Below are 24,009 nucleotides of genomic sequence, written 5' to 3'. Positions count from 1 at the left end.
ACATCAGGTGTCCCCATCACAGCTCCCCTTTACATCAGGTGTCCCCATCACAGCTCCCCTTTACATCAGGTGTCCCCATCACAGCGCCCCTTTACATCAGGTGTCCCCATCACAGCGCCCCTTTACATCAGGTGTCCCCATCACAGCGCCCCTTTACATCAGGTGTCCCCATCACAGCGCCCCTTTACATCAGGTGTCCCCATCACAGCGCCCCTTTACATCAGGTGTCCCCATCACAGCGCCCCTTTACATCAGGTGTCCCCATCACAGCGCCCCTTTACATCAGGTGTCCCCATCACAACACCCCTTTACATCAGGTGTCCCCATCACAGCGCCCCTTTACATCAGGTGTCCCCATCACAACACCTCTTTACATCAGGTGTCCCCATCACAGTGCCCCTTTACATCAGGTGTCCCCATCACAGCTCAGGTGTCCCCATCACAGCGCCCCTTTACATCAGGTGTCCCCATCACAGCGCCCCTTTACATCAGGTGTCCCCATCACAGTGCCCCTTTACATCAGGTGTCCCCATCACAGCTCAGGTGTCCCCATCACAGCGCCCCTTTACATCAGGTGTCCCCATCACAGCGCCCCTTTACATCAGGTGTCCCCATCACAGTGCCCCTTTACATCAGGTGTCCCCATCACAGCGCCCCTTTACATCAGGTGTCCCCATCACAGCGCCCCTTTACATCAGGTGTCCCCATCACAGCGCCCCTTTACATCAGGTGTCCCCATCACAGCGCCCCTTTACATCAGGTGTCCCCATCACAGCGCCCCTTTACATCAGGTGTCCCCATCACAGCGCCCCTTTACATCAGGTGTCCCCATCACAACACCCCTTTACATCAGGTGTCCCCATCACAGCGCCCCTTTACATCAGGTGTCCCCATCACAACACCTCTTTACATCAGGTGTCCCCATCACAGTGCCCCTTTACATCAGGTGTCCCCATCACAGCTCAGGTGTCCCCATCACAGCGCCCCTTTACATCAGGTGTCCCCATCACAGCGCCCCTTTACATCAGGTGTCCCCATCACAGTGCCCCTTTACATCAGGTGTCCCCATCACAGCTCAGGTGTCCCCATCACAGCGCCCCTTTACATCAGGTGTCCCCATCACAGCGCCCCTTTACATCAGGTGTCCCCATCACAGTGCCCCTTTACATCAGGTGTCCCCATCACAGCGCCCCTTTACATCAGGTGTCCCCATAACAGCGCCCCTTTATATCAGGTGTCCCCATCACAGCGCCCCTTTACATCAGGTGTCCAAATCACAGCGCCCCTTTACATCAGGTGTCCCCATCACAACACCTCTTTACATCCGGTGTCCCCATCACAGCACCCCATTACATCAGGTGTCCCCATCACAGCGCCCCTTTACATCAGGTGTCCCCATCACAACACCTCTTTACATCAGGTGTCCCCATCACAGCACCCCTTTACATCAGGTGTCCCCATAACAGCACCCCTTTACATCAGGTGTCCCCATAACAGCACCCCTTTACATCAGGTGTCCCCATCACAGCACCCCTTTACATCAGGTGTCCCCATCACAGCACCCCCTTACATCAGGTGTCCCCATCACAATACCTCTTTACATCAGGTGTCCCCATCACAGCACCCCTTTACATCAGGTGTCCCCATCACAGCGCCCCTTTACATCAGGTGTCCCCATCACAGCGTCCCTTTACATCAGGTGTCCCCATCACAGCACCCCTTTACATCAGGTGTCCCCATCACAGCGCCCCTTTATATCAGGTGTCCCCATCACAGCACCCCTTTACATCAGGTGTCCCCATCACAGCGCCCCTTTACATCAGGTGTCCCCCATCACAACACCTCTTTACATCAGGTGTCCCCATCACAGCGCCCCTTTACATCAGGTGTCCCCATCACAGCACCTCTTTACATCAGGTGTCCCCATCACAGCACCTCTTTACATCAGGTGTCCCCATTATAACACCTCTTTACATCCGGTGTCCCCATCACAACACCTCTTTACATCAGGTGTCCCCATCACAGCACCCCTTTACATCAGGTGTCCCCATCACAACACCTCTTTACATCAGGTGTCCCCATCACAGCGCCCCTTTACATCAGGTGTCCCCATCACAGCACCCCTTTACATCAGGTGTCCCCATCACAGCACCCCTTTACATCAGGTGTCCAAATCACAGCGACCCATTACATCAGGTGTCCCCATCACAGCGCCCCTTTACATCAGGTGTCCCCATCACAGCGCCCCTTTACATCAGGTGTCCCCATCACAGCGCCCCTTTACATCAGGTGTCCCCATCACAGCGCCCCTTTACATCAGGTGTCCCCATCACAGCGCCCCTTTACATCAGGTGTCCCCATCACAGCGCCCCTTTACATCAGGTGTCCCCATCACAGCGCCCCTTTACATCAGGTGTCCCCATCACAGCGCCCCTTTACATCAGGTGTCCCCATCACAGCGCTCCCTTACATCTGGTGTCCAAATCACAGCGCCCCATTACATCAGGTATCCCCATCACAGCGCCCCTTTACATCAGGTGTCCCCATCACAGCGCCCCTTTACATCAGGTGTCCCCATCACAGCGCCCCTTTACATCAGGTGTCCCCATCACAGCGCCCCTTTACATCTGGTGTCCCCATCACAGCGCTCCTTTACATCAGGTGTCCCCATCACAGTGCCCCTTTACATCAGGTGTCCATATCACAGTGCCCCTTTACATCAGGTGTCCCCATCACTGCGCCCCTTTACATCAGGTGTCCCCATCACAACACCTCTTTACATCAGGTGTCCAAATCACAGCACCCCTTTACATCCGGTGTCCCCATCACAACACCTCTTTACATCAGGTGTCCCCATCACAGCGCCCCTTTACATCAGGTGTCCCCATAACAGCGCCCCTTTACATCAGGTGTCCCCATCACAGCGCCCCTTTACATCAGGTGTCCCCATCACAACACCTCTTTACATCAGGTGTCCCCATCACAACACCTCTTTACATCAGGTGTCCCCATTATAACACCTCTTTACATCCGGTGTCCCCATCACAACACCTCTTTACATCAGGTGTCCCCATCACAGCACCCCTTTACATCAGGTGTCCCCATCACAACACCTCTTTACATCAGGTGTCCCCATCACAACACCTCTTTACATCAGGTGTCCCCATCACAACACCTCTTTACATCAGGTGTCCCCATCACAGTGCCCCTTTACATCAGGTGTCCCCATCACAGCACCCCTTTACATCAGGTGTCCCCATCACAGCACCCCTTTACATCAGGTGTCCAAATCACAGCGACCCATTACATCAGGTGTCCCCATCACAGCGCCCCTTTACATCAGGTGTCCCCATCACAGCGCCCCTTTACATCAGGTGTCCCCATCACAGCGCCCCTTTACATCAGGTGTCCCCATCACAGCGCCCCTTTACATCAGGTGTCCCCATCACAGCGCCCCTTTACATCAGGTGTCCCCATCACAGCGCCCCTTTACATCAGGTGTCCCCATCACAGCGCCCCTTTACATCAGGTGTCCCATCACAGCGCCCCTTTACATCAGGTGTCCCCATCACAGCGCCCCTTTACATCAGGTGTCCCCATCACAGCGCTCCCTTACATCTGGTGTCCAAATCACAGCGCCCCATTACATCAGGTATCCCCATCACAGCGCCCCTTTACATCAGGTGTCCCCATCACAGCGCCCCTTTACATCAGGTGTCCCCATCACAGCGCCCCTTTACATCAGGTGTCCCCATCACAGCGCCCCTTTACATCTGGTGTCCCCATCACAGCGCTCCTTTACATCAGGTGTCCCCATCACAGTGCCCCTTTACATCAGGTGTCCATATCACAGTGCCCCTTTACATCAGGTGTCCCCATCACTGCGCCCCTTTACATCAGGTGTCCCCATCACAACACCTCTTTACATCAGGTGTCCAAATCACAGCACCCCTTTACATCCGGTGTCCCCATCACAACACCTCTTTACATCAGGTGTCCCCATCACAGCGCCCCTTTACATCAGGTGTCCCCATAACAGCGCCCCTTTACATCAGGTGTCCCCATCACAGCGCCCCTTTACATCAGGTGTCCCCATCACAACACCTCTTTACATCAGGTGTCCCCATCACAGCACCCCTTTACATCCGGTGTCCCCATCACAGCGCCCCATTACATCAGGTGTCCCCATCACAGCACCCCTTTACATCCGGTGTCCCCATCACAACACCTCTTTACATCAGGTGTCCCCATCACAGCGCCCCTTTACATCAGGTGTCCCCATAACAGCGCCCCTTTACATCAGGTGTCCCCATCACAGCGTCCCTTTACATCAGGTGTCCCCATCACAGCGCCCCTTTACATCAGGTGTCCCCATCACAACACCTCTTTACATCAGGTGTCCCCATCACAGCACCCCTTTACATCCGGTGTCCCCATCACAGCGCCCCTTTACATCAGGTGTCCCCATCACAGTGCCCCTTTATATCAGGTGTCCCCATCACAGCGCCCCTTTACATCAGGTGTCCAAATCACAGCGACCCATTACATCAGGTGTCCCCATCACAGCGCCCCTTTACATCAGGTGTCCCCATCACAGCGCCCCTTTACATCAGGTGTCCCCATCACAGCGCCCCTTTACATCAGGTGTCCCCATCACAACACCTCTTTACATCAGGTGTCCCCATCACAGCGCCCCTTTACATCAGGTGTCCCCATCACAGCTTCCCTTTACATCAGGTGTCCCCATCACAGCGCTCCCTTACATCTGGTGTCCAAATCACAGCGCCCCATTACATCAGGTATCCCCATCACAGCGCCCCTTTACATCAGGTGTCCCCATCACAGTGCCCCTTTACATCTGGTGTCCCCATCACAGCGCCCCTTTACATCAGGTGTCCCCATCACAGCGCCCCTTTACATCAGGTGTCCCCATCACAGCGCCCCTTTACATCAGGTGTCCCCATCACAGCGCCCCTTTACATCAGGTGTCCCCATCACAGCGCCCCTTTACATCAGGTGTCCCCATCACAGCGCTCCCTTACATCTGGTGTCCCAATCACAGCGCCCCATTACATCAGGTGTCCCCATCACAGCACCCCCCTACATCAGGTGTCCCCATCACAGCACCCCCCCTACATCAGGTGTCCCCATCACAGCACCCCCCTACATCAGGTGTCCCCATCACAGCACCCCCCTACATCAGGTGTCCCCATCACAGCGCCCCATTACATCAGGTGTCCCCATCACAGTGCCCCTTTACATCAGGTGTCCCCATCACAGTGCCCCTTTACATCAGGTGTCCCCATCACAGCTCAGGTGTCCCCAGCCATCACAGCGCTCCCTTACATCAGGTGTCCCCATCACAGTGCTCCCTTACATCTGGTGTCCCAATCACAGCGCCCCATTACATCAGGTGTCCCCATCACAGCGCCCCTTTACATCAGGTGTCCCCATCACAGCGCCCCCCTACATCAGGTGTCCCCATCACAGCGCCCCCCTACATCAGGTGTCCCCATCACAGTGCCCCTTTACATCAGGTGTCCCCATCACAGTGCCCCTTTACATCAGGTGTCCCCATCACAGCGCCCCTTTACATCAGGTGTCCCCATCACAGCTCAGGTGTCCCCATCACAGTGCTCCCTTACATCTGGTGTCCCAATCACAGCGCCCCTTTACGTCAGGTGTCCCCATCACAGCGCCCCTTTACGTCAGGTGTCCCCATCACAGCACCCCTTTACATCAGGTGTCCCCATCACAGCACCCCTTTACATCAGGTGTCCAAATCACAGCGACCCATTACATCAGGTGTCCCCATCACAGCGCCCCTTTACATCAGGTGTCCCCATCACAGCGCCCCTTTACATCAGGTGTCCCCATCACAGCGCCCCTTTACATCAGGTGTCCCCATCACAGCGCCCCTTTACATCAGGTGTCCCCATCACAGCGCCCCTTTACATCAGGTGTCCCCATCACAGCGCCCCTTTACATCAGGTGTCCCCATCACAGCGCCCCTTTACATCAGGTGTCCCCATCACAGCGCCCCTTTACATCAGGTGTCCCCATCACAGCGCTCCCTTACATCTGGTGTCCAAATCACAGCGCCCCTTTACATCAGGTATCCCCATCACAGCGCCCCTTTACATCAGGTGTCCCCATCACAGCGCCCCTTTACATCAGGTGTCCCCATCACAGCGCCCCTTTACATCAGGTGTCCCCATCACAGCGCCCCTTTACATCTGGTGTCCCCATCACAGCGCCCCTTTACATCAGGTGTCCCCATCACAGTGCTCCTTTACATCAGGTGTCCCCATCACAGTGCCCCTTTACATCAGGTGTCCATATCACAGTGCCCCTTTACATCAGGTGTCCCCATCACAGCGCCCCTTTACATCAGGTGTCCCCATCACTGCGCCCCTTTACATCAGGTGTCCCCATCACAACACCTCTTTACATCAGGTGTCCAAATCACAGCGCCCCATTACATCAGGTGTCCCCATCACAGCACCCCTTTACATCCGGTGTCCCCATCACAACACCTCTTTACATCAGGTGTCCCCATCACAGCGCCCCTTTACATCAGGTGTCCCCATAACAGCGCCCCTTTACATCAGGTGTCCCCATCACAGCGTCCCTTTACATCAGGTGTCCCCATCACAGCGCCCCTTTACATCAGGTGTCCCCATCACAACACCTCTTTACATCAGGTGTCCCCATCACAGCACCCCTTTACATCCGGTGTCCCCATCACAGCGCCCCTTTACATCAGGTGTCCCCATCACAGTGCCCCTTTATATCAGGTGTCCCCATCACAGCGCCCCTTTACATCAGGTGTCCAAATCACAGCGACCCATTACATCAGGTGTCCCCATCACAGCGCCCCTTTACATCAGGTGTCCCCATCACAGCGCCCCTTTACATCAGGTGTCCCCATCACAGCGCCCCTTTACATCAGGTGTCCCCATCACAACACCTCTTTACATCAGGTGTCCCCATCACAGCGCCCCTTTACATCAGGTGTCCCCATCACAGTGCCCCTTTACATCAGGTGTCCCCATCACAGCGCCCCTTTACATCAGGTGTCCCCATCACAACACCTCTTTACATCAGGTGTCCCCATCACAGCGCCCCTTTACATCAGGTGTCCCCATCACAGTGCCCCTTTACATCAGGTGTCCCCATCACAGCGCCCCTTTACATCAGGTGTCCCCATCACAGCGCCCCTTTACATCAGGTGTCCCCATCACAGCGCCCCTTTACATCTGGTGTCCCCATCACAGCGCCCCTTTACATCAGGTGTCCCCATCACAGCGCCCCTTTACATCAGGTGTCCCCATCACAGCGCTCCCTTACATCTGGTGTCCCAATCACAGCGCCCCATTACATCAGGTGTCCCCATCACAGCGCCCCTTTACATCAGGTGTCCCCATCACAGCACCCCCCCTACATCAGGTGTCCCCATCACAGCACCCCCCTACATCAGGTGTCCCCATCACAGCACCCCCCTACATCAGGTGTCCCCATCACAGCACCCCCCTACATCAGGTGTCCCCATCACAGCGCCCCATTACATCAGGTGTCCCCATCACAGTGCCCCTTTACATCAGGTGTCCCCATCACAGTGCCCCTTTACATCAGGTGTCCCCATCACAGCTCAGGTGTCCCCATCACAGCGCTCCCTTACATCAGGTGTCCCCATCACAGCGCTCCCTTACATCAGGTGTCCCCATCACAGTGCGCCCTTACATCTGGTGTCCCAATCACAGCGCCCCATTACATCAGGTGTCCCCATCACAGCGCCCCTTTACATCAGGTGTCCCCATCACAGCGCCCCCCTACATCAGGTGTCCCCATCACAGTGCCCCTTTACATCAGGTGTCCCCATCACAGCGCCCCTTTACATCAGGTGTCCCCATCACAGTGCCCCTTTACATCAGGTGTCCCCATCACAGCGCCCCTTTACATCAGGTGTCCCCATCACAGCTCAGGTGTCCCCATCACAGTGCTCCCTTACATCTGGTGTCCCAATCACAGCGCCCCTTTACATCAGGTGTCCCCATCACAGCGCCCCTTTACGTCAGGTGTCCCCATCACAGCGCCCGTTTGCACCGTATTATTATTTATATATATATATATATATATATATATATATATATATATATATATGTGTAATATTTTTAACAAATATCTGTGTGTGTGTGTGTATATATACATATAATTTTTTTTTTTTTTAACAGAAGAATTAATATATATATATATATATATATATATATATATATATATATATATATATATATATATATATATATATATATATATATAATTTTACACACACATAGACATTTGGTAAAAATATTACATATTGGGCATTGATAGGTGGCACTGATGGGCATTGATTGGAAGCACTGATGGGCAAAAGGTAGAAAAAGAACATTTGTGGGAATATATAATTTTTATTTAATTTTTTTCTTCTTTTTTTTATTATTTCTAATAAATAGAATTTAGCTTTACTGTTTTTACTAAAATCACATCATGTGTGCTGCAATCAAACATGTCTATTTGCCACCACCAGCCACGTCCGTGTCATGGGAAGATCCCGGGTACATCTCCGGCTCCAATAAAACAAACTGCCAAATAAATCATTTACTAATGTCACAATTAAAGGGACAGCGCACACCGGAGGTCTGGAAGCTGCTCTCTCATCTGTGGCATAATAGGGTCAACTAAAGCCGCGTACACACGATCGGAATTTCCGATGGAATTTTCCGTCGGAATTCCGATGAAGCTGACTTCCATCAGTCTTGCATACACACTGTCAGACTAAACTCTGACCGTCCAAAACGCGGTGACGTAAAACACTACGACGAGCCGAGTCAGGGAGAGAGGAGACCGATGCTGTGTCCCTTGTACATAGGGACACAGCATCGGTCACCTCCCCCAGTCAGTCCCCTCCCCCCACAGTAAGAATCACTCCCAGGTTACACATTTAACCCCTTCCTCACCCCCTAGTGTTAACCCCTTCCCTACCAGTCACATTTATACAGTTATCAGTGCATATTTATAGCACTGATCGCTGTATAAATGTGAATGGTCCCAAAAATGTGTCAAACGTGTCCGATGTGTCCGCCGTAATGTCGCCGTCCCGATAAAAATCGCAGATCGCTGCCATTACTAGTAAAAAAAAATAATGAGAAAAAAGTTAGAAAAATATTCCCTATTTTGTAGACACTATGGGCCAGATTCTCAAAAAAGCGCCCATCTATAGGCGGGCGTAGTGTATCTCAGATACACTACGCCGCCGTAACTTAGTGAGGCAGGTCCCGTATTCTCAAAGAACTTGCAGCCAAAGTTACGGCGGCGTAGTGTAATTGTGCCGGCGTAAACCCGCGTAATTCAGAGTAGGCTAGTGTGGGCGTGTTTTATGTTAATGTATCGTGACCCGACGTGATTGACGTTTTTAACGAACGGCCCATGCGCCGTCCGTGAACGTATCCCAGTGCGCATGCTCAAAATTATGCCGCAAATAGTCAATGCTTTCGACGTGAATGTAAATTACGTCCAGCCCCATTCACAGACGACTTACGCAAACGACGTAAAACGCGACGCTGTTCGTACGTTTCCGACGTCCATACCGAACATGACTTACCCCTGCTTTATGAGGGGTAACTTTATGCCGGCGTATGTCTTACGTAAACGACGCATCTTGCTACGCCGGGAGCACGTACATTCGTGAATCGGCGTATCTAGCTCATTAACATCTTCGACGCGGAAATCTACAGAAGCGCCACCAAGCGGCCAGCGTAAATATACAACTAAGATACTACGACGTAAGAGACTTACGCCGCTCGTATCTTAGCCGAATTTATGCGTAACTGATTCTAAGAATCAGCCGCATGGATACGACGGCTCTCATTCGGACTTACGACGGCGTACATGGCGCTACGCCGTCGTAAGTCCTTTGAGAATCTGGGCCTATAACTTTTGCACAAACCAATCACTATACGCTTATTGCCCTTTAATAAAAACAAACAAAATATATATATATATATATATATATATATATATATATATATATATATATATATATAAAAGGGGGTTTGCCTGCCGGCGCCCTGGGGACCTCCTGGCCCTTTAATAAAACAAAAAAATATATATAAAAAAAAATTCAAACATTTTTTTTTATAAAAAATTTAAATAAAAAAAAGGGGGGCCTAGGGACCTCTGGGCCCTTTAATAAAAAGAAAAAAAAAAGAAATAAAAAAAATATATATAAACAAATGTTTTATATAAAAAAAAGGGGGGGGGGGGGTTGCCATTTAAATCTACAAAAAAAATAAATAAAAAAAATTACAAAAAAGGGGGGGTTGCCATCTGGGCCCCTGGGTTGTACTGCCTGTACCCCCCTGATGGCGGCCCTGCTCATGGGACTTGTAGTTTCGTAACAGCTGGAGGGTCGCCAGATTGAGACCCCTGCCTCTCTGATACACGGTGGTCCGCAGTTATGTGATGTCATATGACAAGACTGAACGCTTTGGAATTCGGAATCTCAGATTGTGCCAGAACGGTGATTCATGGATTGTATAACACGTAACGTGACACACAAACAATACATAATAATCCTCAATTATCTACAGAGAACCTTCTCAGGTTTGAGGTGTGACAAAAAACAATGTTGCAAAATACAATAAAAAGAACATTTGCAACATAAAAACATTTCCTATACTGGTCTCGTAAAGCTCCGGGTATGGAAGTGATATTCTATTCAACTGCCAATGGAGGTTGCAGAGTACAGAGTCATGTAACAGGAGCAGTGGCGGTGCGTCCATAAGGGGCACACGGGCACGGCCCCCTCTCTCCTGCACCATTCTATCCCCATAGATAGATGGTCTATGCATGAATCTATCTATGGTCGCCGCTGGCACCCCCTATTCAGGTGTCCGGCCCCTTTTTGGGTGCCGGGGACCTGAATTACAGCGGCGGGGGTGTTTTTTGGAAGCACCTGAATAATAGGCGCCCAAAAATGTAAAACAGCGTGCGCCATGCTGGGCGTTCGCTGTTCATTCAGCTGTGTGTTAGAAAAGCAAATTAATTTGCTTTGCCAACACTGACCCGCCTCTCGGCCAATCAGGTTGCCAGGTCTGTTACCTGTCACCTGATTGGCTGAAACATCAGGTGCTGTGATTGGACGCCCGAGAGAGGACGAAAGAAGACACGGAGGACATGCAGGAGAGCACCGCTGACCCGCTCCGAGACAGGTAAGTGCCGGGCAGCATCTGATGGGGTATAGTAGCTGCAATTGATGGGCACACTGGCAACATTTGATGGGGCACAGTAGCGGCAATTGATGGGCACAGTGTCAGCAATTGATGGGCACTTTAGCTCTGTTTGATGGCACAGTGGCTGCAATTTATGGGTACAGTGGCTGTGTTTGATGGCACAGTGGCTGCGTTTGATGGGCACAGTGGCTACGTTTGTTGGACATGGTGGCTACGTTTGTTGGACACGGTGGCTGCGTTTGATGGGCACCGTGGCTGCGTTTAATGGGTACAGTGGCTGCGTTTGATGGGCACAGTGGCTGCGTTTGATGGGCACAGTGGCTGCGTTTGTTGGGTACAGTGGCAGCGTTTGATGGCACAGTCACAGCTTTTGATGGCACAGTCACAGCTTTTGATGGCACAGTGGCAGCATTTGATGGGCACAGTGGCAGCATTTGATGGGCACAGTGGCTGCGTTTGATGGGCACAGTGGCTGCGTTTGATGGGTACTGTGGCTGTGTTTGATGGCACAGTGGCTGCATTTGATGGCATAGTGGCAGCTTTTGATGGCACAGTGGCAGCTTTTGATGGCACAGTCGCAGCTTTTGATGCAGTGGCTGCAATTGATGTTTTTTTTTTTAGTTTGTTTGCGCCCCCCATATTTTTTTTTTAGCACCAGCCGCCACGGCTGAGGACCAAGACACGGGACTGATCCCAGCAAACCCAAGAAATTTGGAATCTAGGTTTGCGGGGCAGTGGATATTGAACAGTAATACATTTCCAAGGGCGAGCAGTCTTCTTCTCAGCATTGGTTACTGCTCAACAGCCACTTGGCGGGTCTTCTAAGCAGGACACCCCACCGATCGGCAGCTGGGGGTAAGTTGACAGGTTTTTTCTAACAGCGGAAAACCTCTCCATAAGTCATAATAAAATCCTAAAGAGGAGTTCACACGGCAAAAGAAAAGGACAAAACTTCCCTGTGTTCCCTGGGAATTAAAAGCAGCTGTAAGTTAACGTTTCATTGCGTATTAAAGAACAGGCCGCGATTTCCGCAAGCCGCGCTTCTATAAACACAAAACTTCCCTGGCAGAGGACGGCGTGTGAGCGACTCCAAGCCACTTCCAGATGGTCTTATAAACAGATTTCTAGAAATGGTTTTCAAATGAGGATTTAAGTGTCTGGCGATGTACGGGACCGCCATTAGAGGCAGGTAACCTGGCAACCTGAACTGCCATAGCTGACCTTTCCTTCTGAAAATGCTATTTGTCTGGCTGTCTGATGCCGCGTACACACGATCATTTTTCAGCATGAAAAAAATGTTTTTTTAAAAATTTCATTTAAAATGATCGTGTGTGGGCTTCACATCATTTTTCAGGTTCTGAAAACGACAAAAAAAAATGCTGCATTTCTTAACGTTGTTTTAAACAATGTCGTTTTTCGGGTTGTAAAAAATTATCGTGTGTGGGCTAAAACGACGTAAAAAACCTGCGCATGCTCAGAAGCAAGTTATGAGACGGGAGCGCTCATTCTGGTAAAACTAGCACTCATAATGGAGTAAGCACATTCATCACGCTGTAACAGACAAAAAAAGCGCGAATCGTCTTTTACTAACACGGAATCAGCTAAAGCAGCCCAAAGAGCGAATGGAACTTCCCCTTTATAGTGCCGTCGTACGTGTTGTACGTCACCGCGGTTTGTTCGATAATTTTTTTAAAACTATGGTGTGTGGGCAACGTCGTTTTAATGATGAAGTTGGGAAAACGTCATTTTTTTTCATGCTGAAAAATGATCGTGTGTATGCGGCATTACTGACTCATTACTTTCATTAGACAGGTAGAGATCAGGCATTCCAAATTTGAAATAAAGTACAATTTGAAAGAGAGAGAACAAGAGAGAGAGCAAAAACGAGAGAGAGAAAGAGAGTGAGCGAGAAAGAGAGAGAGAACGAGAGAGCGAAAGAGAGAACAAGAGAGAGAGCAAGAGAGAGAACAAGAGAGAGAACGAGAGATATCGAGTACAAGAGAGAGAGAAAGAGAGTGAGAGAGAAAGAGAGTGAGCGAGAAAGAGAGTGAGCGAGAAAGAGAGTGAGCGAGAAAGAGAGTGAGCGAGAAAGAGAGTGAGCGAGAAAGAGTGAGAGAACGAGAGAGAGTGAGAGAGAGAGAGAGAACAAGAGAGAGAGAGAACGAGAGAGAGAACGAGAGAGAGAATGTGAGAACGAGAGAGAGAATGTGAGAACGAGAGAGAATGCGAGAACGAGAGAGAATGCGAGAACGAGAGAGAATGAGAAAGAATGAGAGAGAGAACGAGAGAGAGGGAACGAGAGAGAGAGAACGAGAGAGAGAGAACGAGAGAGAGAGAGATAGAGTAAGAACGAGAGAGAGTAAGTGAGAGAGTGAGAACGAGAAAAAGAACGAGAGAGAACAAGAGAGAGAGAACGAGAGAGAGAGAAAATGGAAAAAAGAGGGACAAAGAGAAAGAGAGAGAGAGAGAAAGAGAGAACAAGGGAGAAGGAGGGAAAAAGAGGGAAGAAGAGAAAGAAAGATTGAGAGGGAGGGAGAAAGAGGGAGAAGGAAAGAGAAAGGGAGAAAAGAGGGAGAAGGAGAGTGAAGGAGAGAAAGGAAAAAGAGCGAAAGAAGGAGAAAGACAAAGAAAGAAATAGAAAGAGGGAAAACTAGGGAGAAAGAGGGAGAAGGAGAGCAAAAGAAAGAAAGAAAGAAAGAAAGAAAGAGAGAGAGAGAGAGAGAGAGAGAGAGAGAGAGGGAAAAGCAAAAGAAAGGAAAGAAAAAGGAAAGGCTTGATTCCACATTGGGGAATTTCCTGTCTCTGTGACCTCCATTGGTGTGAATTTTCCTTCCTTTTATTTCTTGTCTTAACATCGCTTCTAACCTTCTAACACTCTAAAAAAAAGTTTCTTAAATCGGACCTTCAGCTTTTTTCAATTATGAAGTTTTCACCTCGGGTGGTCTGCATACAAACACAGCCTGGGAACATCCTCTCCTACACACCGACATTCATGCCTCAAGGTATATTTGCATAACTCCTCCCACTGCTTGCATCAGGACTGAGGTTTCCCCTCCCAGCCAATCAGGAAGCTGGTCCTGAGACACCATTGGCCTGGAGTCCAAAGATCCGATTGGCCTGGAGTCCAAAGACCCAATTGGCCTGGAGTCCAAAGACCCAATTGGCCTGGAGTCCAAAGACCCAATTGGCCTGGAGTCCAAAGACCCGATTGGCCTGGAGTCCAAAGACCCGATTGGCCTGGAGTCCAAAGACCCGATTGGCCTGGAGTCCAAAGACCCGATTGGCCTGGAGTCCGAAGACTCGATTGGCCTGGAGTCCAAAGACCCGATTGGCCTGGAGTCCAAAGACTCGATTGGCCTGGAGTCCAAAGACTCGATTGGCCTGGAGTCCAAAGACTCGATTGGCCTGGAGTCCAAAAGACCCAATTGGCCTGGAGTCCAAAGACCCAATTGGCCTGGAGTCCAAAGACCCAATTGGCCTGGAGTCCAAAGACCCAATTGGCCTGGAGTCCAAAGACTCGATTGGCCTGGAGTCCAAAGACTCGATTGGCCTGGAGTCCAAAGACTCGATTGGCCTGGAGTCCAAAGACTCAATTGGCCTGGAGTCCAAAGACCCAATTGGCCTGGAGTCCAAAGACTCAATTGGCCTGGAGTCCAAAGACTCAATTGGCCTGGAGTCCAAAGACTCAATTGGCCTGGAGTCCAAAGACTCAATTGGCCTGGAGTCCAAAGACTCAATTGGCCTGGAGTCCAAAGACTCAATTGGCCTGGAGTATTATTTGTATTATCATTATTATCATTATAAGAAAGAAAGAAAGAAAGAAAGAAAGAGAGAGAGAGAGAGGGAAAAGCAAAAGAAAGGAAAGAAAAAGGAAAGGCTTGATTCCACATTGGGGAATTTCCTGTCTCTGTGACCTCCATTGGTGTGAATTTTCCTTCCTTTTATTTCTTGTCTTAACATCGCTTCTAACCTTCTAACACTCTAAAAAAAAGTTTCTTAAATCGGACCTTCAGCTTTTTTCAATTATGAAGTTTTCACCTCGGGTGGTCTGCATACAAACACAGCCTGGGAACATCCTCTCCTACACACCGACATTCATGCCTCAAGGTATATTTGCATAACTCCTCCCACTGCTTGCATCAGGACTGAGGTTTCCCCTCCCAGCCAATCAGGAAGCTGGTCCTGAGACACCATTGGCCTGGAGTCCAAAGATCCGATTGGCCTGGAGTCCAAAGACCCGATTGGCCTGGAGTCCGAAGACCCAATTGGCCTGGAGTCCGAAGACCCAATTGGCATGGAGTCCAAAGACCCAATTGGCCTGGAGTCCAAAGACCCAATTGGCCTGGAGTCCAAAGACCCGATTGGCCTGGAGTCCAAAGACCCGATTGGCCTGGAGTCCAAAGACCCAATTGGCCTGGAGTCCAAAGACCCAATTGGCCTGGAGTCCAAAGACCCAATTGGCCTGGAGTCCAAAGACCCAATTGGCCTGGAGTCCAAAGACCCAATTGGCATGGAGTCCAAAGACCCGATTGGCCTGGAGTCCAAAGACCCGATTGGCCTGGAGTCCAAAGACCCGATTGGCCTGGAGTCCGAAGACCCAATTGGCATGGAGTCCAAAGACCCAATTGGCATGGAGTCCAAAGACCCAATTGGCCTGGAGTCCAAAGACCCAATTGGCCTGGAGTCCAAAGACCCCATTGGCCTGGAGTCCAAAGACTCGATTGGCCTGGAGTCCAAAGACCCGATTGGCCTGGAGTCCAAAGACTCGATTGGCCTGGAGTCCAAAGACTCGATTGGCCTGGAGTCCAAAGACTCGATTGGCCTGGAGTCCAAAGACCCGATTGGCCTGGAGTCCAAAGACCCAATTGGCCTGGAGTCCAAAGACCCAATTGGCCTGGAGTCCAAAGACCCGATTGGCCTGGAGTCCAAAGACTCGATTGGCCTGGAGTCCAAAGACTCGATTGGCCTGGAGTCCAAAGACTCGATTGGCCTGGAGTCCAAAGACTCGATTGGCCTGGAGTCCAAAGACTCGATTGGCCTGGAGTCCAAAGACTCGATTGGCCTGGAGTCCAAAGACTCGATTGGCCTGGAGTCCAAAGACTCGATTGGCCTGGAGTCCAAAGACTCGATTGGCCTGGAGTCCAAAGACTCGATTGGCCTGGAGTCCAAAGACCCAATTGGCCTGGAGTCCAAAGACTCGATTGGCCTGGAGTCCAAAGACTCGATTGGCCTGGAGTCCAAAGACTCGATTGGCCTGGAGTCCAAAGACTCGATTGGCCTGGAGTCCAAAGACTCGATTGGCCTGGAGTCCAAAGACTCGATTGGCCTGGAGTCCAAAGACTCGATTGGCCTGGAGTCCAAAGACTCGATTGGCCTGGAGTCCAAAGACTCGATTGGCCTGGAGTCCAAAGACCCAATTGGCCTGGAGTCCAAAGACTCAATTGGCCTGGAGTCCAAAGACTCAATTGGCCTGGAGTCCAAAGACTCAATTGGCCTGGAGTCCAAAGACTCGATTGGCCTGGAGTCCAAAGACTCAATTGGCCTGGAGTATTATTTTTATTATCATTATTATTATTATCATTATTATTATTATCATTATTATTATTATTAATAATAATAATATTTGGTAGGTAAGATGTAGCTGTGTCTGTTTATGATCTGTTGCTTTCCTCGTGGAATCGCATCCATCTGTGAGTTGTATTCCCAGGGCAAGGCTCCGTAAGGAGCACCAATCTAATTGCTAAGCAATTTAAGAAATTAGCTTAACCCATTAGTGAAGATTGGTGTCTTAGAACTCTAGCTTAACCTCATTTTTTTTTTAAAGCTAAAGTTTAACCACTTGACCTCCGAAAGATTTACCTCCCTTCATGACCAGGCTATTTTTTTTTTTGCGATGCAGCACTGCATTATTTTAACAGACAATTGCGCGGTCGTGCGATGTGGCTCCCAAACAAAATTGGCGTCCCACAAATAGAGCTTTCTTTTGGTGGTATTTCATCACCTCTGTGGCTTTTATTTTTTACACTATAAATAAAAAAAAATTTTTTGCTAAAAAAAAAATCCCAATAAGCATATATTAAAGGGGAGGTTCACCCTAAAAACTACTTTCTAGTATTACATTGGCCCCCCCACATTACAATACAATTATGCCTATGATGTTTTTTTATGCTGTACATACCTGGGTACAGCTAATTCACCCGTGGCTTCCGGGTTGCGAGTCCCGCGGGAGTGGGCGTTCCTAACATGCTGGTGATTGACGTGATGACCAAAAACGAGCTCCCCCTGTCGTGTAAGCTGCGTCACGATTGGCGAAAGGAGCCGAACAGCGAATCGGCGCTTGCGCACCGCCGTTCAGCTCCTTTCGGCAATCGTGACGCAGCTTACGCGACGGGGGGAGCTCGTTTTTGGTCATCACATCAATCACCAGCAAGTTAGGAACGCCCACTCCCGCGGGACTCGCAACCCGGAAGCCACGGGTGAATTAGCTGTACCAAGGTATGTACAGCATCAAAAAAACATAAAAGGCATAATTGTATTGTAATGTGGGGGGCCAGTGTAATAATAGAAAGTCGTTTTTAAAGTGAACCTCCCCTTTAATTGGTTTACTTTAACTGACAATTGCGCGGTCGTGCGACGTTGTACCCAAACAAAATTGGCGTCCTTTTTTTTCCCACAAATAGAGCTTTCTTTTGGTGGTATTTGATCACCTCTGGGGTTTTTATTTTTTATGCTATAAACAAAAACATTTATTTTTTTGGTAAAAAAAAAATCCCAATAAGCATATATTGATTGGTTTACTTTAACTGACATTTATGCGGTCGTGCGACGTGGCACCCAAATTTTTATTTTTTTTACACAAATAGAGCTTTCTTTTAGTGATATTTGATCACCTCTGCGGTTTTTATTTTTTGCGCTATAAACAAAAAAAAGAGCGACAATTTAAAAAAAAAAAAAAAAAAACTATGTTTTTTACTTAATGCTATAAAACATATCCAATAAAAAAAAATGAATTTCTTCATCAGTTTAGGCCAATATGTTTTCTGCTACATATTTTTGGTAAAAAAAGAAAAACAAAATTCCCAATAAGCGTATATTGATTGGTTTGTGCAGAAGGTATACATCTACAAAACTAGGGGATATATTTATGGTGTTTAAATTCACCCCCCTTCATGACCAGGCCAGTTTTTGGGATTTGGCACTGCGTTGTTTTAACTGACAATTGCGCGGTCGTGCGACATGGCACCCAAATAAAATTGATGCCCTTCCCCCCCCCCCCCCACAAATAGAGCTTTCTTTTGGTGGTATTTGATCACCTCTGCGGTTTTTATTTTTGCGCTATAAACAAAAAAAGCGACAATTTTGAAAAAAAAAAACCTCCGGTGTCACATTTGGCACCTTTTAGGAGGGAGGAGGGTGGCGACCTACACCATGTCCGACGCCTTCTCCATCCCCCCACTGTCTTTCGGGAGACACACATGTCCCAGAAGACAGCAAGAACCAGTGAGATCACGCAGCGCGACTTGCGCATGCGCAGTAGGGAACCAGGAAGTGAAGCCTTGCGGCTTCACTTCCTGATTCCCTTACCGAAGATGGCGGCAGCCAGGGCTGGTGCAAGGAGTTTTAACACCCTTGGCGAAACCTCACTTTGCCGCCCCCCCTGGTTCCACCCTCTGCCCATGTATACCCCACCTTTTTAATGAAGCGCCCAAATGCAGCCCACCAGCGCCCATCAAATGCAGCCTCACCAGCGCCCCTTCAATGCAACCTCACCAGCGCCCATCAAATGCAGACTCACCAGCGCCCCTTCAATGCAGCCTCACCAGTGCCCATCAAATGCAGCCTCACCAGCGCCCCTTCAATGCAGCCTCACCAGTGCCCATCAAATGCAGCCTCACCAGCGCCCATCAATGCAGCCTCACCAGCACCCCTTCAATGCAGCCTCACCAGCACCCCTTCAATGCAGCCTCACCAGCACCCCTTCAATGCAGCCTCACCAGCACCCCTTCAATGCAGCCTCACCAGTGCCCATCATTGCAGCCTCACCAGTGCCCATCATTGCAGCCTCACCAGCGGCCGTTCAATGCAGCCTCACCAGTGCCCATCAAATGCAGCCTCACCAGCACCCCTTCAATGCAGCCTCACCAGTGCCCATCATTGCAGTCTCACCAGTGCCCATCAATGGAGCCTCACCAGCGCCCACCAATGCAGCCTCACCAGTGCCCATCAAATGCAGCCTCACCAGCACCCCTTCAATGCAGCCTCACCAGTGCCCATCATTGCAGTCTCACCAGTGCCCATCAATGGAGCCTCACCAGCGCCCACCAATGCAGCCTCACCAGTGCCCATCAAATGCAGCCTCACCAGCACCCCTTCAATGCAGCCTCACCAGTGCCCATCATTGCAGTCTCACCAGTGCCCATTAAATGCAGCCTCACCAGCGCCCCTTCAATGCAGCCTCACCAGCGCCACTTCAATGCAGCCTCGCCAGCGCCCCTTCAATGCAGCCTCGCCAGCGCCACTTCAATGCAGCCTCACCAGCGCCCATCAAATGCAGCCTCACCAGCGCCCATCAAATGCAGCCTCACCAGTGCCCATCAAATGCAGCCTCACCAGTGCCCATCAAATGCAGCCTCACCAGCACCCCTTCAATGCAGCCTCACCAGTGCCCATCATTGCAGCCTCACCAGTGCCCATCAAATGCAGCCTCACCAGCACCCCTTCAATGCAGTCTCACCAGTGCCCATTAAATGCAACCTCACCAGTGCCCTTCAATGCAGCCTCACCAGCGCCCATCAAATGCAGCCTCGCCAGTGCCCATCAATGAATGTTTGCTTGCTTCCATCACCACTGCTTGCTGCAGAGAGAAGAGGGTAGGCACACCAGTGGCCAGGGCATCCTAGGCGGCTGCCTAGCTGTAGCACTGGCCCTGGCGGCGGCAGCACCCGAGAGCTGGGAGACAGATCGGCTTCGGATGCCGACATCGCGGGCACACCGGACAGGTAAGTGTCCGTATTTTAAAAGTCAGCAGCTGCAGTACTTTTAGCCGCTGACATTAAAAAAAAAATCCCGCCAGAATTCTGCTTTAAAGCGGAAGATCTAATTTCTGGGTGGAACTCTGCTTTAAGCAGTTAATAGAGACAAGTGCACACTATAGAGGCATATGCTTTGTTCATATTTCATGTCTGAATTTTACAACCACTTTGAGAACCCGCGAGGTTTACTTGATGAGAATCCCCTCCCAGTGTGACATCACTGACCTAGGAATTGGGGCAGTGATGTCACACAGGGGTCACCACCATTCCCCATGATGAACCAGTACGCGATCCTCCAGACCAGTTCACTTCTACGCCAAGAAAAGTAAATATTTGCCAATCTCTAGGAAAAAAACTCCCTTTAAGGAAACAGACTTCAAGACGAAACTTCCTGGCCAGTCATTGAACAGGAAGCTTCCCAATGACCGCTTCAGCAGTTTGATAAATAGGGGGGCGGAGCAACCATAGGAGGACGCCACATCTGGCGGTATTCATCACTGATAATGAAGGATATGCTTCCCCTTCTCTTGTTAACCACTTAAGGACCCCTCACTGTACATATACGTCATTTTTTTTAACCACTTGCCCACCGGGCCTATTCTGGTGCTTCTCTCCTTCATGTAAAAATCACAATTTTTTTGCTAGAAAATTAATCAGAACCCCCCAAACATTATATATATATATATATATATATATATATATATATATATATATTTTTAGCAGACACCCTGGGGAATAAAATGGCGGTCATTGCAACTTTTTTTCTCGCACGGTATTTGCGCAATAATTTTTCAAACGCCTTTTTTTGAAAAAAAAATTAAAACGGTTTCATGAATTAAAAAATAACAAAACAGTAAAGTTAGCCCAATTTTTTTGTAAAATATGAAAGATGATGTCACGCCGAGTAAATAGATACCCAACATGTCACGCTTTAAAATTGCGTACACTCATGGAATGGCGCCAAACTTCGGTACTTAAAAATATCCATAGGTGTCGCTTTAACATTTTTTTACAGGTTACTATTTTCGAGTTGCAGAGGAGGTCTAGTGCTAGAATTGTTGCACACGCTCTAACGCAAGCGGCAATACCTCAAATGTGGGGTTTGAATGGCGTTTACATATGTGGGCGGGCAGGGGCATCGCCAGGGGTGGGCTGGGGAGGCTGGAGCCCCGAATGGGTAGCCGTAAAGCCCAGAGTCTCGGGCACACCATAGTTAATTACGAGCCCCGAGCCGAGCGAGCGCCGTGTTGACGAGTGTGGCCGAGGGTGTGACACAGCAGATCCCGCCTTCCGGAACCTGCAGAGCCCATGAAGGACATCCCACTGGTCCAATCCGGGACTGCGAACGTGTGACGTCATTCATAGGTGCTGCAAGTTCAGAAGGCGGGAATTAGAAAGCCGCCCGGCGCGCCATTCATCCCCGCTCGGTTCAGCGGCTCTTCTCTCCTCCTCGGCTCATCCTGAGCCTGGCTGCACCTCATGACAGGGTCAGGCACATTGGGCACCCCCCGTGCCACTCCACCGACCGCGCACGAACCCCCCCGTGTCGGCTTGGCTTTGGGCTGAAGCCCCTGGTCTTTTTGGCACCTAGCAACGCCCCTGTGGGCAGGACTTGCATGCGTGTTCGCTTCTGAGATAACGGGGATAGGGGCGTTTTGAAAAAAATATATATATTTTATTTTACTTAATTTTTTTTCTTTTTACACTTTTTTTTTACTTTTTTTTTTTTTTATCACTTTTATTCCTATTACAAGGAATATAAACATCCCTTGTAATAGGAATCAGTGCGACAGGTCCTCTTTATGGAGAGATGTGGGGTCAATAAGACCCCACATCTCTCCTTCAGGTTTACAAACATGAAATCGGTGGAAAAAAAAAATCACTGATCACATGCCGACAGCCGCAATTGCGGCTTTGTTTACTTCCGGGTACCGGGCGTGACGTCATAACGTCGTGCCCGGGCCTCCAACGGTCATAGAGATGACTGGTGACCATCTGGTCACCAGTCATCTCTATGCTTTCCAGCAGTGCTGACCGATCCGCTCTCCGGGCCCCCGATGGCACGGGAGAGCCCGGAGAAGCACCGGATGACGGCGGGAGGGGGGGGGACGTCCGGTTTGATCATTCTTATCGTGCACAGAATTGGCGGCTGAAGACGGCGATATCTGAATGATGTCGCATACGTGAGGAGAGCCTGCATATGAAAACGGTGTTCAAACCACACAAGTGAGGTATCACCGCGATCGTTAGAGCGAGATCAATAATTCTAGCCTTAGACCTCTTCTGTAGCTCAAAAGATACAACCTATAGAAATTTTTAAGGGTAAAAGTTTGACGCCATTCCACGAGCAGATGCAATTTTGAAGCGTGACATGTTGGGTATCATTTTACTCGGCGTAACATTATCTTTCACAATATAAAAAAAATTGGGCTAACTTTACTGTGGTCTTATTTTTTTATTCATTTTTTTTTTTTAAAAGTGCGCTTGTAAGACCGCTGCGCAAATACGGTGTGACAGAAAGTATTGCAATGACCGCCATTTTATTCTCTAGGGTGTTAGAATATATATATATATATATATATATATATATATATATATATATATATATATATATATATATATATACTGTATATAATGTTTGGGGGTTTTAAGTAATTTTCTAGCAAAAAGATTTACTAGGGAGATTTACTAAAACTTTACTATTTACTAAAACTGGAGCACTCAGAATCTGGTGCAGCTGGGCATGGGAGCCAATCAGCTTCTAGCTTGAGCTTGTTCAATTAAGCTTTGACAATAAAACCTGGAAGCTGATTGGTTTCTATGCAGAGCTGCACCAGATTTTGCACTCTCCAATTTTAGTAAATTCCATTATGTCTATGTAAGGACATGTGAAAGCAATTCTGCTGCATGGTCCGTCCGAAAAAACAAGCGATTCGATTCCCAGAGAAAACCAAAAAAAAGTCACTATTTATAGAGCATTACCTCATCTGTCACATCTCTATTTCACAACCTCGCTACAAAGTCCGCGGTGCGGCTTACTAAGAGAAAGTAAAATGCGGTGTATGTGTGGAAAGTGTTACTTTGGATACTTTGTATCACTAGAACTTCCTTAACCACTTGCCGACCAGCGCACACATATATACGGCGGCAAAATGGCACGGACAGACAAAAGGGCGTACAGGTACGTCCCCTTTAAATTGCAGCCGTGTGGTCGCGTGCACGCCGCCGGCGGTGCTGTCGCGACCCTACCACGAGCTTCGTAACTGCGCCCGCGGGACCAGCGATTGGGTCACAGAGCTCAAGAACGGGGAGATGTTGGGCCAGATTCACAAAGAGATACGACGGTGTATCTCCTGATAAGCCGTTGTATCTCTGAGTTCCGCCGGTCGGATCTATGCGACTGATTCGTAGAATCAGGTTACGCATAGATATCCCTAAGATCCGACAGGTGTAACTGTGTTACACCGTCGGATCTTAGGCTGCAATTCCAGGCCGGCCGCTAGGTGGCGCTTCCCTATCTTTTACGCGACGATTATGCAAATGAGCATTTACGCCGATTCCAAAACGAACGACCGCCCGGCGCTTTTTTTTTACGTTGTTTGCGTTCGGCTTTTTCCGGTGGAAAGTTACCCCTGGGTGTATGAGGCGCAGCCAATGTTGAGTATGGCCGTCGTTCCCGCGCCGAGTTTTAAAATGTTTACGTC

The 24,009-nt window shown here is 49.4% G+C and overlaps 1 protein-coding gene across 3 annotated transcripts in view; it reads right to left on the bottom strand.

Moving 5' to 3' along the window:
- Positions 1 to 24,009, bottom strand: part of DIAPH2 (diaphanous related formin 2) — a 1,333,979-nt gene that overhangs the window by 1,263,313 nt on the left and 46,657 nt on the right. The gene's annotated exons all lie outside the window — the stretch shown is intronic.

Source organism: Rana temporaria, chromosome 9, assembly GCF_905171775.1.
Source record: "Rana temporaria chromosome 9, aRanTem1.1, whole genome shotgun sequence".
Taxonomy (NCBI): Eukaryota; Metazoa; Chordata; class Amphibia; order Anura; family Ranidae; genus Rana; species Rana temporaria.
Note: the sequence above shows the minus strand (reverse complement) of the source record. Positions and strands in the feature narration are given on the sequence as shown.